Source organism: Ambystoma mexicanum, chromosome 13, assembly GCF_040938575.1.
Source record: "Ambystoma mexicanum isolate Mex_15411 chromosome 13, UKY_AmexF1_1, whole genome shotgun sequence".
In the NCBI taxonomy this organism is placed as follows: Eukaryota; Metazoa; Chordata; class Amphibia; order Caudata; family Ambystomatidae; genus Ambystoma; species Ambystoma mexicanum.
The window spans coordinates 341,623,257-341,633,469 of NC_090938.1; the positions used below are offsets into that span (position 1 = coordinate 341,623,257).

Below are 10,213 nucleotides of genomic sequence, written 5' to 3' on the forward strand. Positions count from 1 at the left end.
TTGAAAACAATACATACAAACATCTGACAAAGAACGCATTTGGCATCAGATACTGCCCGGATTGCAACTCTCTGCACGTATTTTCTGGCGAGTTCTACGGACCAAGCATCTCATTTATTGTACGATAGCACTCACATTTTCATGCGCAAATAACAGATTTAGAATGTTTTCACTTTTTAGTATTGTACCATTTTATGTGCTCGGTGCTCTTCAGTGTTAAATCCGCGGAGAGGGTGATCTGTACCCAGATCAACCCCAAAAGTGCCATACAGATATGAAATAGATAAGGCCTGAGTGATAGGCGTGCCAAGGAGTACTCGACGTGCATGCCACAGAAACGCGAAACATGCAACAAGTGAGAGACATAAAATGGGGTTTTTCACTTTAAGAAAATAACATATAATATATTGAATACAATTTTTTGTTTACTTCTTAAAAGGTGTTTTATTGAGCTGTAGCCTTCCTCTTAGAGAGCAGGACTAAGAAGCCCGGCTGGAGCATTTCAGCACATTTTTATTTCCTTTTGGCGATCGCTGTGTCAGGGTGTTGGGTTGGGGCTCCAAGATTGCCGAACACCAGGCGAGCAGTCTATCATGGGGAACAGTTTAGTATACAACACCGGTGCGATGAAGGCACATTGCCTACTCTGCATTTTAAGCACCACCTATAAGCCGAAACCGTTGCATTGAAGTGCAGGTAGGAGGGAGATGACATGTGAAGAGGGACACACGACTTGTTTTTTTTTTTTTGGGTTATATATTTGATGAATATTGTTGGTTGTTTATCGTCTAATTGACTGCCTTGGGCCATGCTTACCTCTTTGGCCATTCCCACCCACTCCTTGCCCCACCCACCCAAATCTCAACCCCTGGTATCTATGTTGTTTCTAAGCAGTCTGCTGTGAGTTAATGGCTTAATTGCCGCTGTAAATGGCTACCGGTATAATAACAAAAATCTTACCCAATTCTACCTGACCTTAACTCACTACCCCACCCCCTCTATTCCCACCTCTCCCCTCTCACCCAATTTACCCTTATCCCCACCCTACTCTACCACCGCTGACTATACCCCAAACCACTCTACACCTACCCCACTCTTCGCTACCCACAATATCCCTCACCGCTGTACACCTACCCTACCCACTGCCCCACCCCACTGTACCCCTATCCATCAAACCACTGTAGACTGGCAAGGTGACACGAGGTCCTTTGATCCCAATAGATTACGCCCAGCCTGCCCATATCGTCAGATCACTACCAAGTTAAGGTACGTGTTTGTTGAGTCTTCAACTTACCCCAGACCTACACTAGTTGTTCAAGATCAGACAGGCAGTCAAAGTGAACAGGCACGCCTTTGACAGTCTCTCTTCGGATGTAGGTAGATGCACAAAGTATTCTATTCTGAGGTCCATCCATTCTGTCATGTAAGCGCCAAACAGCCCTTTCACGGGAAGACCCTTCAAAAAGTAAAGACTCCGCTTTCTGTATGTTGGCATGTAGCACGTAGCCCATCGTGGCAGATAGTGTACATCACGTATCTAGTGGTGGCCCCATGTTGTGATTCTTCACTTGCCAAATCATAGCAGTGCTAAAAGGTCATGGCCAAGAGGCCTCAGCGGCAGGGGATCTGCGTCCAGTGCAAATTGGCACATGCCAAAACGTCCTGAGCAATGGAGAAGGCAAAGAAGTTTCATTAGTGATGCAATGGGAGGATAAATCGTGTTCCAGATGTCGGGGACATCACTCAGACCTGTTAAGGGCCTCCATCACACCACTGAGGAATCATCCTTGTTTGTTACTGTTTGCAATGAATGATTGAAGGAGTTGCGTATCTTCAGATCTATAGATTCCTGCTATGATATGACATGATATTGTATTTGAATCGTACTCATACACGCGTGTTTCAGAGCGTGAAGAGGCAAGGGAGGGGAAGAAGGGAGGACAAAACAGCGATCTTCCTAGGCCCAGTGACATTGAGAATGCTCAAGTGCAGGGGAGAGGGAGGAAAGTGCAAGGGAGAGGGGCGAGGTGGAACGTGCTGAGGAAGGGATAAAAACAACAACAACTGGTAGCGCAGCCAGCAGGGTGGCAAGTGCGAGGTTTAAAGCGCAGACAAGGGGTGTCTGATAAGTGCAGGTAAGGGCACTGTAGGGTTACAGATACAGACCCAAGTGCAAGGATTGCGTGCAAGGGTTGCCAGGAGGCAGTGCAGGTGTATGGCTGGGTGGGCAGGGACCTGGGCCCAAAATCAGAGGGTAGCCAGGTGCACGGAGCCGAAGCAGACAGATCAGCAGGGGAGCGGAAGAGCAAAGGCAGAAGCAAAGAGGAAGGTCTTGAGGTGCTTCCGGAACCAGAGATGGTTCTCCTCAAGTTTCAGTGTGGCAGGCAGGCTGTTCCAGAGGGAAGCCTCAGCTGAGGAAAGAGATCTACCCCCAACTCGTTGCTTGGAGAAGCGACTGGCCCTGAGGGAGTTGGAGGTGGAGGAGCGAAGAGCTCGAGTGGGAAGGTATTTACGGAGAGAGAGTTGAAGGTATTTTGGACCCAGGCCCCAGTAAGCCTTGTGGACAATGCAGAGGGTCTTGACTTTAACCCTTGCAGAACCTGGGAGCAATGAAAAGATTTCAGGGCTGGAGAGATACGATCCCTGGGCTTCAGACCAAGGAAACGTCTTGCAGTCCTGTTCTGGACGAGTTGCAGAGGACGGAGAGTAGAAGCAGGCAGATTTAGAAAGAGGCTGTTGCAGTAGTCTAGCCTAGAGAGAACCAGAGCTCTAGATACAGTAAGCCTCTGGGGGAAGGAGAGGAAAGGAACAATACCTCTGCAAATGTGCAGTTGGTAGTTTGACTTCTTAGAGATGTCAGAGATGTGAGAAGAAAAGGAGATTGTGGAGTCAAAGATGACCCCGAGGTTCTTAGCCTCACAGGTGGGAGCAGGAAGAGGGCCAAGGGAGGCCAGCCAGAGAGTGGCGGGAAAGGAGGGTGCAGGTGTGCCGACGAGGAGAATCTCTAACTGGGATTAAGGCAGAGATCATTGGCAGCACACCACTCCTGGATGGCAGACAGATGGTCAGAGATGAGGGAGGGAAGCCTGAAAACAAGCAGAGTGTCATCCGCATAGCACTGAAAGTTGAAGCAGAGAGCTGCAATGCGGTGGGCAATGGGTGCCAGGTATTGGTTGAACAGCCAGGGAGAGAGGTTGGACCCCTGGGCAGTGGTCGAAGTGTACGAAAAGAAGTAGTGGAACTATGTTCCTACTGGCCTGCACCCACTCCCCACAAACCCCACCGCCACGACCTCTCCCACACACAATACAAAGCCCCAACCACTAACACCTGCTGTTTAAGGGAACGTTCAGTGCAGTGCACTGAAAGTGCAAGCTGCAACGTCTTCCTAAACTTTTATTTTAAAACGAAAGCATTCTGGAACGGTTTCTTTTTAAAATAACAGTACAGGAGCTGTAAAACGTAATTTAAAAAAGTAGAGGAGCACCGCTCCCGACCGCTCCCGCTCACTTCGACCACTGCCCCTGGGGAACACCACAAGTAGAGAATGAGATGGCGAAAAGGAAGGACCCAAGTTGGACCTGGGAGGGTCGAACAGAGAGGAAAGAGGTCATCCAGGGCCTGATCGGTGATACCCGGCTTATCACGGAGACAGTTGAGCAGGATGGCATGGTTGACCATGTCAAAGTAGTAGAGAGATTGGGTAGGATGAGGACACAAAAGGGATGTTAGAGTCATGGTTGGAGAGCAGGTCTTCACGGGTGTTGGGGAGAGCAGTTTCCATGCTCCTGACAGCTCTGAAGCCAGGCTGATGGTCATGGAGACAACCAACAGAGTCGGTGTGAAGATTAAGCTGGGAGATGGTCAGCTTTTCCAAGAGTTTGCCCTGGAAAGGAGTGATAGAAACCTGCGATAGTTAGCCGGGCCGGAGGGGTCGGCTGTGGGATTTTTGAGAAGAGGGTGCACAAGAGAGTGCTTCAGAGTGGAGGGGAAGATTCCAGAGGTGAAGGAATGGTTACGGAAGTCGGCCAGATTCAGAGCAAGGGTGTCAATGTGGTCCTTGATGGTTTTGGACGAACAGGGAAGAACCTGTTTTGACTGGAATCACACAATCTCCTGGGCTTACGCCAATCTGGTTTCCAACCAAGCCACTTCACTGAATCGGCCTTACTGGACCTAAAGATTCAACTGGATGATATCAAAGATGCCAAGAAGTAAGCCCTCCTCTTGTTACTAGGCCTGTCTGCAGCCTTTGAATAAATCAAAAAGGCAGCCTATGACCGAGCCAGCCAGGAGTCAACCTGGAATTAGTCAAATGTATTATCCATTGCGCCACTGGACCGCTGCTACAGCGTGAGCAGGAGTCAGCACTTTTGTAACGAAACTGAAGTTTGCTGCTTGAGACACCATGAGAAACGTACTTCTCATTTTTACAAGGAGAGGTAGAAAAAAACGCTACAAGCCCACAATGAGCGGGAATGAGCAGGTGAGCGAGCGTGTGCCATGCGTTAGAGACATCATGAGAAACTTAGTTCTCATTTTTCCCAGCGGAGAGGTAGAAAAAACGCACTAACTACGAACAAACAATGTGCTCTTGTGTGCCATGCGTGACAAGGCTCCTTTTTAAATACTTTCTAGAACAAAAAGGCAGCACTTGAACGAGCCAGCCAGGAGTCGAACCTGGAATCTTCTGCTCCGTAGGCAGACACGTTATCCATTGCGCCACTGGCCCTCTGCTGCAGTGACTCTTGGAATCAGCACTTTTGTTACAGCCCAGAGGCTCATCATGCGGATTGAGCCATCATGAGCAACTTAGTTCTCATTTTTATAAGGAGAGGTGGTTGAAAACACGCCTACGAACTAACAATGAGCAGGCGTGTGCCATGTGTTAGAGACATCATGAGAAATAACGTAGTTCCCATTTTTTCTCCCGAGTAGAGGTAGAAACACGCTGCAACACTGACTACAAACACAGTTAGGGAGCTCGGGAAGCTCCAAGAAGACACGGACGCCAGCGGGTACAACAAGGAACCGTCTTTTTTCAATTACAACTGGGAAGTGTTCCCCCGACACCCCCTTCCTCCTCCTCACGTCACTTCCCCCCTGTGACGTCCTCCTTACATGTGGCTTGCCTTAAAGGGGCAGCCACCCATAACAACACCCCCGGACAAATGTCCTTGCAACCAACTCAACTTGGCCAACTGGCACCAACGTCAACACTCCTCCACTAACCTGGGAGGCCTCCTAACGTTCCTTTGTGGCCTTCCTCGCGGCTCCGGGTGGGGACCGCCATCAGCGTCATGCTCAGGGTTGACCTGACTTTGAACCTGTGGTTCGAGGGGGATCCACGTTTCATCATGACTGTCCATGACTTCCGGGTCGGGGTCCTCAGGCGGCAACTCATCCTCAACCGGTCTGGTAACGTGCTTGAACCTTGAACTGTTGCGAGTCACTTCTTGATGTCCATTTGTCGCTGTTATCATGGTGCCTTTTATCGCCACCACTCTAAGCGGCTCAGGTGAGAATTGTGAGTCTGTTTTTCTTGTTGCGGCTCTCTGCACCCACACTTCATCTCCTATTTGTAGTTCTTTGGGTTGTGCTCTCCTCCTCCTGTCAGTCTGTTCCCGCATCTTCTCTTTGGTCGCTCTGTCTCGTTCGATGACTTCTTGGTCTGCCTCAGGCCGGTTCGTCGGGTTGTTGACGAGCCTGGTCCTGACCTGGTATTTCATCATAAGCTCTGCTGGGGTTCTGTTCGTGGCTTCATGAGGGGTGTTCCTGTAGTCCCTCAACATTCTGCACAGCGCTTGATGGGGGTCAATCCCCTCTAGGCGCGCCCTTTGTATGGTCTTTTTAATGGACGCCATAAATCTTTCCGCCATGCCATTGGCTTGTGGCCATCTCGGTGTCACTCTTTGGTGACGGAAGACCATGTGTTTCGCGAATACCCCAAACTCGTGACCACTGAAAGGGGCACCATTATCGGATTTTAGCGTGTCTGGTATCCCCCACTCGCTGAAGACTTCATCAAATCTTGCAGCGACGTGGGCGAACGCTGTTGATTTGACTCGTTTTACTATGGGGAACCTGGAGTGTTCGTCAATAAACAGTAACAGGTAATCTCCTTCCTCCCTTGGTCCATAGAAATCGACCGCTACTCTCTCCCAAGGATGATCAGGGATTGTGGTTATCCTGAGCGGTACTGGCGGGTCGGGTCTTGCTGTGCACTGGCATGCCGCGCAGTTCTTGACCCACCGGTCAACCATATCGTCCATGAAGGGGAACCAGACATTGCATCTTAACAGACGTTTGGTGTTCTCCGCACCACGGTGCCCTTCGTGGGCAGTTTTGATGACTTCCACGCGTAGTGTGGAAGGTATGACAATTTTGCAACCCCTTACCAGAATGACTTTGTCTTGGACTGCCAACTCGGCGTGCACCTTCGCCAGTCTCTCCATCTCATCGCGGCACGCTCCAGGGTGGTTTTGTACCGCTCTGCGAAAATCCTTCCACTTTCCATTTTCCGTCAGACTGATGGCTAGGGCCATGGAAGGGTCTGCAGCCGACGCCACCGCAATTGTTTCAATGGATATGGCAGGCGGTAACGCGTTGGTCGTTACGTAGCTGATGTATTCTACGTCTCCCTGTCGAGGTGTGGGGCTACCGCCCGGGTGTCTGGAGAGGTAGTCTGCTGGGTTGTTCTCACCTCCAGGTCGGTGAACAATGTCAAAGTCATATTCTTGCAGACGGATTCCCCACCTCTCAATCCTGGGTGGCATTTTTGTGCACGGGTTGCCGAAAAGGGAAAGCAGGGCCTCATGATCTGTGATCAATGTGAACTTTTTCCCAATGACGAAATTATGAAAATGCTTGCACGCCCAGACGGCTGCCAGGCTCTCTTTTTCTGCCTGGGAGTACGCCGACTCCGGCGGGGCCAGCGCTCTACTGGCATAAGCAACTATGTGCCTTGGATGCGTGTCTTGTCCACTGGTCTGCGCCAGAATGGCACCTAGTCCCACCGGGCTGGCATCTACCACTATCTCAGTGTGCCAGTCAGGATCAAAGTATGCCAGTTTTCTCGCCTCAGTCAACGATTGTTTGATGTTGTCAAACGCAGCTTGGCACTCCTCAGACCATGCAAATGCGACCTCCTTCTGAAGCAGGCGCCGGAGAGGTTCAGTGATGGATGCGAAATGTGGGATGTACCGAGCACAGTACCCTGCCATTCCCAAAAATCACCTGACGTCGGCGACCTGAGTGGGTCTTTCCAGCTGAAAGATGGTGGCTACTTTGTCTGGGTCGGGAGTCATCCCGTCAGCCGAGAAGATGTGGCCAAAGAATTTGAGCTTGGCCTTGCTGAATCGACACTTGTCAATGTTAATTGTTAGTCCGGCCTCTTGCACTGCCCGGCACGCTTCTCCAAGGGCAACATCATGTTCCTTACGTGACTTTCCGAAAACCAAGATGTCGTCGCTGTAGTTGAGTGTCCCGCTTACAGGGCGTATGATCTGTCGGATCGTTTCATGGAATATTTCCGCCGCCGACGAAATTCCAAAATTTAGCCGTTTGTAACGGAACAGTCCTTCATGTGAAGCAAAGGTGGTTATGGGTCGTGAGTCCGGGTGGAGTACCATCTGATGATACCCCTGATTCAGATCCAATTTCGAGAAGAGGACGGATTTGTTCAATTGGACTATCATGTCCTCAATTTTCGGACCAGGGTGCCGTTCTCGCTGTATAGCCGTGTTGGCCACCCTCATGTTCACACATAGTCGTAGGCGACCACCTTCTTTCGGGACAATCACAAGGGGAGAGACCCACTGTGTCGGACCGGTGGCCGGTTCAATTATGTCATTTTTCAACAGTTGGTTTAGCTCTTTCGACACCGTCTCCTGCAAATGGAACCCTACCCTGCGCGGGTGTTGCGGGACCGGTGAATTATTGGTCTATGTGTAATTTGATCGGCGGGCCATTCCATCTGCCCAACCCCTGGCATAGTTGCGGGAACTCTTTGATGATGTCTTCTTTGTGATGGCAGGGGTGTCACGGGTGACTATGTTGCCTATGTGCTCCATCTTGCTATGTGGTGGCTCCGCAGACTCAATGATATCTCCAGCCCGGACAGGTATGTTGATTAGGCCAAGGTGTGATGCCGTCCTGTAGCTTAGTAAACACCGACCTTTGGTGGGGCTTTTTATGACATGGATGACCGTGTCGGTTACTTGGCCAGCAAATGTAAGTCTCCTTTTGAACAACGCAATGCACTGCAGCGGGGCATCCGCCCCCCCATTGATAGATCTTCGACTTTGACGGGCTCAGCTTCGGTTTATCATGCAGTCGTTGAAACTCTGTTTCCCCTATAATGTTCACTGTCGCCCCTGATTCAATTAGAAAACAGAACTGCTGGTCGCATATATTTATCAAAATCTTGGGTGCTTCCTGGGCTTCCCTTTCATCCATGATAAGGTTTACAAACTCATCCTGGTCATGCAGGTCATACGCGAGACCATAGTCGAGCTCCCCATGTGGTTCTAGCGAAGGGTCATGGCGTGTCGACGGTGGTCCATCATATTCGTCCGTCAGTTGCACGGTTTGTCCTTGCGTGACATACTCTTGGCAGTCTTCCTCCGGGTATACCTCCTCAACCACTCTTACATATCTCCTGGGTCCTTGCTGGTATGGTCGAGGCTGGTAAGACTGGTTGGGGAATGATCTTTGGGTTGGTCTCGGTTGTGTGCCCGTGTACACTCTCGGAGTGGGGAATGGTTTTCCTTCCCTGCACACAGATTGAAAATGTCCTTCCCTACCACAGTTGCCACATTTTCGGGACAGCGCAGGGCAGGAACCTGCATGTGGGAATGCCATTCCACACCTGTAGCATTGTCTTTGCATTCGCGGGGCTGTCGTGGCGTGTCTGTCGTAGCTTTTCTGGTTGCCAGGTTGCATTGCAGCTATTACATCACTCTTGTCAAGTTTTGTGGTGGCGTTGGTGGCCATGTGAGTGGCCTGCTTTTCCACTCTCTCGAGTATGCGTGCCATCTCACTCACTTGTTCTATTGTGACAGGTTTCTTTAGAAGTTGTTTCTGTAGTGTAGCTGACACACAGCCCTCAATGACCCTGAGTCGGATCGCTTCGTCCAGTGAGAACTCATGGAATAGACAATGTGCTCCTTTGACTCGAAGTCTCGTGATGAACTCGTCGACTGTTTCTTCTATGCGTTGCGTGCACTGGTTAAAGACATATCTCTCATAGTGTCTATTGGGGGCGATGACAAGGCGTTTGTTTAGGGCTACTATGAGACTGCTGAAATCAGTGATTTCTGTTGGCGGTATGGTTTTGATGAGCATCTTTATCTCAGTGCCGGCCGTGTTGATGAACATTCTTCGTAGTCGCGGAGAGGTTTCTTCTCCAGCTGCCTCTATAAAGTTATTGAAGTCCTCCAACCATTCCACCCACCTCGCACCTTTATCTGCTTGAGGCGTCATGGCGAAGGGTGGAGGCATGCGCCAAGCCGTGACGGTGGACCTCGATACCGCAGGCGGAGGCTGCAAGCTGGATGATGCCTGATCCGGAGTGGTGCTCATATTGGATGCGGTCGGTGTTGCTTGCAGGTTGTAACCGTCAGGTGACTTCCTTGTGGGCCAAACCGGCTAGTCTTGGGCACCCCAAGTCGAACTGTGGGTTCTTGTGGGGTGATAGTGGCACTGTTGTGGTGGATGCAAGTACTGCGGCGAAGAAGAAGGCTGCCAGAGGAATGAGGAGTAGTAGTATGGTGGGAAAAAAAACGTTTTTTTTTTTCACTACTTTAACGTGCTTGCTGGCGGGTACCCCTTCGTGTAGTTGGGCATCTCTGGAGTCTTGTCTGCTCCTCTGGCGTTGGCCGTTTTCCCGGGCTGCGCCGTGTTTGTTTATTATATATCTTTTTTTTTTTTCGACCACGGCGGGATCGCACGTGTGGAGCGGGTGCCTGCAGGGCCGTAGCGGGGATCCGCGGGCTAGTGGGATCACTAGCAGTGGAGGAGGACGCACGGAGGGATCTCCGTAGCAGGAATAAGGAGGACCGCTGGCTGGAGAGTCCTCGTCGCCAAATGTTAGGGAGCTCGGGAAGCTCCAAGAAGACACGGACGCCAGCGGGTACAAGGAACCGTCTTTTTTCAATTACAACTGGGAAGTGTTACCCGACACCCCCTTCCTCCTCCTCACGTCCTTCCCCCC

The 10,213-nt window shown here is 50.7% G+C and overlaps 1 non-coding gene across 1 annotated transcript; it reads right to left on the reverse strand.

Moving 5' to 3' along the window:
- Positions 1-4,659: 4,659 nt before the first annotated feature.
- TRNAR-ACG (transfer RNA arginine (anticodon ACG)) lies at positions 4,660-4,732 on the reverse strand. The gene has a single exon. It is a non-coding gene; the product is annotated as a tRNA-Arg (tRNA).
- Positions 4,733-10,213: the final 5,481 nt, after the last annotated feature.